The following is a 6,315-nucleotide window of genomic DNA, read 5'->3' as shown; positions in this document are numbered from 1 at the left end:
CATTTTCTAATCAATCAGTCTGTTACCTGGTTAAGTTTCTTTTTATATCCACCGCTTTGTAACAGTATTAGGAGGTGTAGCTCGGTGGTTAAAGCATTGGATTTTGGAACAAAAGGTCACAATTGCAAATTTCACCACCACCATACTGCCACTGCTGGGCCCTTGAGCAAGGCTCTTAACTTTCCCCTGTTTTAAGTCTTAAGTCTCTCTGGAAAAGGGAATCTGCCAAATGATGTAAATGTAAATTATATAGTATATTTGAATTTGACAGGTCACAGTGTTTGATATAGAAACACAGAATTTGGCCAAAATGTTGCTCCCACACTATAACATATGTCTCGTATGTTTGTGGGAAATATTGCATTACGGCTATAGCATATTACACTCCAAACTGTGTTAACCCTCAGGAATACATGATGAATAAACTAGCAACCGGCTAAATTAGCATAGAAACATCCAGGTAACACCCTAAAAACAAAACTAGAATGATCCAACCCCCATTTTAGTTTAGCAGCAACCTATCAACACTGTTGAAAACAATGAGGATAACCTAGAAACCAGCTAATTTAACATAGCAACAACTTGATAACTTCCTAGCAGCCAACAAGAATAATCTAGAAACCAGCTAATTTAACATAGCAACAACTTGGTAACTTCCTAGCAGCCAACTAGAATAATCTAGAAACCAGCTAATTTACATAGCAACAACTTGGTAACTTCCTAGCAGCCAACTGGGATAATCTAGACACCACCTAGCAAACAGATAAGCTAACAAAGCAACCACCTTGTGACACCATCGCAACTGGAATACTATAGCAACTAAATAGTATAATGTAATCCATGTAGATTTCAAAAATAAAATAAAACAAACAAATAGAATAAAACATTGTAGTATTATTTAACTATACATTTTTAGCGTAGTTAGCGAGCTAGGTCAAACTCAACCATTACCTGTTTAAAGTAGATTCAATAGTAGTAGAGTTTATGTGATACATGATTCAGCTATTAATCTTTTTTTTTGTAAAGTAATAATAAATTATATGTAATATAAAAGCCACAAGGACTGTTTCCTTGTTTCTGTGGGATCATGTGTCCTCTTTCCAGACCAGCCTGATTCATCCTGACGCTCTACCTATACTGTAGATTATGTTTTTTTTAATTGGGTGCAGCTGAGGATGGTTATCCATAAACAGCAAAAAGATTCATGAGGTTACCTTGGAGGATTCAACTTAGGAACCATGAAGATGGATATGGAGTGTGATTATTGTGGACAGTTTATTAAAATGGCCTAGGTCTATCAGTGACCAGACTTCTATTAGACTTCCCCTAGATGTCCGTACAGCAGAGTCCCTCACTATTTTCAAGCGACGACTGAAGACCTACCTCTTTCTGAAATACTTAAATTAGCACTTTCCATGTTTGTAGAATTCAAGGGTTATATTTATATTAAGTTTGTAATCTTGTGTACCAGTGTAGATTTATTCATTACTAGAAACCCAAAGCACTTGTAAATGTAAATGACCAATTGATAGCCTCAACAATGATGGAAATATAATGAATGGACAGTCAGTATGGATGAGGATGGGTTCCTTTTTTGAGTATGGATTTTCTCAAAGTTTCTTCCTCATACCACCCACGAGAGTTTTTCCTCACCACCATCGCCACTGGCTTGCTAATAAGGGGTAAACATAAAGGGACTAATTTATGACATTAATATTTAGATTCCAGTGACAGGCCATCGGGAAAATCTAAATCATGGAATTACGTTTTTAATATATTTTCATCTATGAATATGTATAAAATTTCTCCCAATAATCCATCCTCTTCATTTCATAGCATTTCTCTCGGGTGCGCAGCCGCTGCTGTTTACATTGGAGTTTCTATCCCATCCCATCATATTGACGTAAAGTCAGTACTGTGAACACAGCAGGCTTTGTTTTAAGTATAAACTCCATGTTGCTTGAAGTTTTAACCAATCAGATTGCGATTTGGCCAATCGAAGCATCTGCTGCAAAGCTCAAATATACAGGTGCATCTCAATAAATTTGAATATCATCAAAAAGTTGATTTATTTAAGTAATTTAGTACAAAAAGAGAAACTCATGATATAGATTCATCACACACAGACTGATATATTTAAAGTGTTTATTTCTTTTAATTTTGATGACATTGCACATTTAACAAAAATCCACCATATCTCAAAAAATGTGAATACTTCATAAGACTAATCAGAAATGTTTTTTGTGAATTGTTGGCCTTCTGGAAAGTATGTTAATTTACTATATATGTACTCAATACTTGGTAGAGGCTCCTTTTGCTTTAATTACTGCTTCAATTGGGCGAGGCATGGAGGTGATCAGTCTGTGGCACTGCTGAGGTGGTATGGAAGCCCAGGTTTCTTTGACAGTGGCCTTCAGCTCATTTGCATTTTTTGGTCTTGTTTCTCCTCATTTTCCTCTTGAAGATACACCAGAGATTCTCTATGGGGTTCAGGTCTGGGAGTTTGCTGGCCAGTCAAGCACACCAACACCATGGTCATTAAACCAACTTTTGGTGCTTTTGGCAGTGTGGGCAGGTGCCAAATCCTGCTGGGAAATAAAATCAGCATCTCCATAAAGCTGGTCAGCAGAGGGAAGATGAAGTGCTCTAAAACCTCCTGGTCAAGGGCTGTGCTGACCCTGGACTTGATAAAACACAATGGACCAACACCAGCAGATTACATGACTCCCCAAACCACCACTGACTGTGCAAACTTTACACTGGACCTCAAGCATCTTGGATTCTGTGCCTCTCCTCTCTTCTTCCAGACTCCGAGACCTCGATTTCCAAATGAAATGCAAAACTCCTTTGTGTCCTTTGCCCAGGTAAAACACCTCTGACACTGTCTCTGTGTCAGGGATTCACCCTGCCACGCCCCCCTCTGTAGCTGTCAGGGATTCACCCTGCCACGCCCCCGTCTGTAGCTGTCAGGGATTCACCCTGCCACGCCCCCCTCTGTAGCTGTCAGGGATTCACCCTGCCACGCCCCCGTCTGTAGCTGTCAGAGATCCACCCTGCCACGCCCCCCTCGATAGCAGTCACTCTGCTTCCCAAGATTACCGACAGCTGTGGCTCATGAAAGATCAGACTACATAAACTCACGTTCTTGAGTCACAGGCTGTCGGTCGTTGTATTGTCATGCAGGTAAATCGCGTGGCTGCTCAAACGCCGGGATTCACCGCTGGCTATTTCTCCGAACTCCATTTCCTTATTGAAGTACTCATTGCCGAAAGCTTTACTTGCATTGGGATTAGGCGTTTGACATTCGCGCTCATAGTGGATACTTCGTTACGAGCGGATGTCTGGGTTTGCTTTTGTTTTCATTGGTGTATGAGTGTTTTGTTTTTTGCACCTCAATAAAGAACATGATTGGACTTTATCTGCTTCCCCGTCTGCAGCCTGACAGAACGACCGACCTATACCGAACGCGGATTCGCCATTCCGCGATTCCGACCGCGACGGATCGGCAGCTGAACCCGGCTTCGGATTTCCTCCGGAAGCTCAGTGCCGCTCCTCGCGGATCAGATCCACAGATGCCGGATCATGAGAGCGCGGCTGCGCCACGCCCCTCAGAGAGCGCGAGGGGATTACCGGCTCGTTACTCGGGGAAAAAAGACGAATTAGGCGGATTTCTGCAAGGCATCGGCGAGTATGTGGCTGTTAACATTTCCCGGTTTCCTTCCGAACGAGCCAAGATTGCCCTCTGTATTTCCCTCCTGTCTGGTGAAGTTCTTGCCAAAGCCAGCTCACTATGGAGCGCCAAAGGGGGCAAATTCGGCTCACTCGCCGAATTCAGCGGGCTGCTTCTGGGGAAGTTGGGGATAGAGGTGGTGGATCTCCACTACAGTTCCCTTGAGGAGGAAGGTGCTCCATTCCAAGGTTCTCAAGAGCACGTGGCTCCGTGCCGGATTTCCCATGAGCCTGCAGCTCAGCCCCAATGTTTTAATGAAAGGGCTGCTTCATCTCAGGGTCTGCTGCTGTGTTCCGGGGTTCTCGTGGACGCAGCACACCATCTCCGAGCGTCGGCGAGCACACCATGCCGTCACAGAGCTTCTACAGGCGTGCCGCTGTGTTCCGGGGTTCTCGTGGACGCACCACACCATCTCCGAGCGTCGGCGAGCACACCATGCCGTCACAGAGCTTCTACAGGCGTGGCGCTCTGTTCCGAGGTTCCCGTGGGCGTGCCACGCCGCCACAGTGTCTCCAGGAGCGTGCTTTCCCGCCACAGAGTCTTCACGAGAGCGCCGCGCCGCCACAGAGTCTTCACGAGAGCGCCGCGCCGCCACAGAGTCTTCACGAGAGCGCCGCGCCGCCACAGAGTCTTCACGAGAGCGCCGCGCCGCCACAGAGTCTTCACGAGAGCGCCGCGCCGCCACAGAGTCTTCACGAGAGCGCCGCGCCCCCACAGAGTCTTCACGAGAGCGCCGCGCCGCCACAGAGTCTTCACGAGAGCGCCGCGCCGCCACAGAGTCTTCACGAGAGCGCCGCGCCGCCACAGAGTCTTCACGAGAGCGTCGCGCCGCCACCTCCGGTCACAGAAGGCGAAGTGACTCCTCCGAGTCCCTCTCCAGACGACGCCACATCCCAGAGCCCCTTCCAAGGCGACATGCCCACGAAAAGCTCGGCTCCGCCTCAGGATCTCCAAGAGAGCTCCGCCCAGCTCCAGGTCCCTCCAGAGAGCTCCGCCCAGCTCCAGGTCCCTCCAGAGAGCTCCGCCCAGCTCCAGGTCCCTCCAGAGAGCTCCGCCCAGCTCCAGGTCCCTCCAGAGAGCTCCGCCCAGCTCCTGGCTCCTCCAGAGGGCACGACTCCGCTCCAGGCTCCTCCCGAGAGCTCGTCTCTCCGCCTCCGAGCGACCCCACGAGCTCGTCTCCGCTTCAGTGTCCCAAAGAGAGCTCCACTGATGTCGTGGACCTCCAGGCGAGCCCTTCTCTGCTCCTGGATCTCCAGGCAGGCTTCACCTCATTTCCAGGCTGCCCAGTAGACTCCGATCTGCTCCTAAGGGTCCCAAGGAGCGCCCCTACGCCCAGGGGTTTCCCTGTGCACTTACCCCGGCTCCAGGACTGCGAAAGGGAAGTTGAACCGCTGCCCCCGGGTTCCACCGACGGCGACGGCTCACCCCACAGTCCCGCAGAAGGCGACGGCTCGTCTCCAGCGCCCGCAGAAGGCGACGGCTCGCCTCCAGCGCCCGCAGAAGGCGACGGCTCGCCCCCGGGCTCCGCAGAAGGCGACGGCTCGCCCCCGGGCTTCGCAGAAGGCGACGGCTCGCCCCCGGGTCCTCTTCAGGGTGACGGCTCGCCCCCGGGTCCTCTTCAGGGCGAAGGATCGCCTCCAGGCTTTACGCAGGGCGAAGGATCGCATCCAGGCTTTACGCAGGGCGAAGGATCGCATCCAGGCTTTACGCAGGGCGAAGGATCGCATCCAAGCTCCACGCAGGGCGAAGGATCGCATCCAAGCTCCACAGAGGGCGACGTCTCGCCCCCAGGTCCTCTTCAGGACGACGGATCGCCCACAGGATCCCCGCATGGCGACGTCGGTCCTCCAGGTCCCTCTGACGGCGACGGCGGTCCTCCAGGTCCCTCTGACGGCGACGTCGGTCCTCCAGGTCCCTCTGACGGCGACGTCGGTCCTCCAGGTCCCTCTGACGGCGACGTCGGTCCTCCAGGTCCCTCAGAGGGTGGTACGACGTTCCTGGTCTCCGCCCGGGACGTCCTCCACTCCCCGGTAATTGTCATGGTTGGCGTCCAGTTCCGGTTCCCCGCCATGGAGATCACTCCGGCTTCAATCCCCGCCAGGGGCTTTACTCAGCCTCCCGTCAGCACCGAGGGCGTGGCTCCGTTCCGGATCCTCCTGCAAGGTGTTGTTCCATGCTCCATAGTGGATACTTTGTTACGAGCGGATGTCTGGGTTTGCTTTTGTTTTCATTGGTGTATGAGTGTTTTGTTTTTTGCACCTCAATAAAGAACATGATTGGACTTTATCTGCTTCCGCGTCTGCAGCCTGACACTCTGGTTCAGGAGTGGCTTGACACAAACATTAATGTGCTTGGATTCAGCACTCTGTGAACAGCAGCTTCTTTAGCGATGACCTTTTGTGTCTTAACCTCCATGTGCAGGGTGTCAATGATCGTCCTGTGGATAACTGTCAAGTCAGCAGTCTTCCCCCATGATTGTGGAGCCTGAACCAGACTGAGGCACCATTTAAAGGCTCAGGAAACCTTTGCAGGTGTTTGGATTTATTGAGCTGATTACAGTGTGACACCACGAGTCTCCAATATTC

The sequence above is a fragment of the Silurus aristotelis genome (assembly GCF_946808225.1).
Source record: "Silurus aristotelis genome assembly, chromosome: 5".
In the NCBI taxonomy this organism is placed as follows: Eukaryota; Metazoa; Chordata; class Actinopteri; order Siluriformes; family Siluridae; genus Silurus; species Silurus aristotelis.
Note: the sequence above shows the minus strand (reverse complement) of the source record.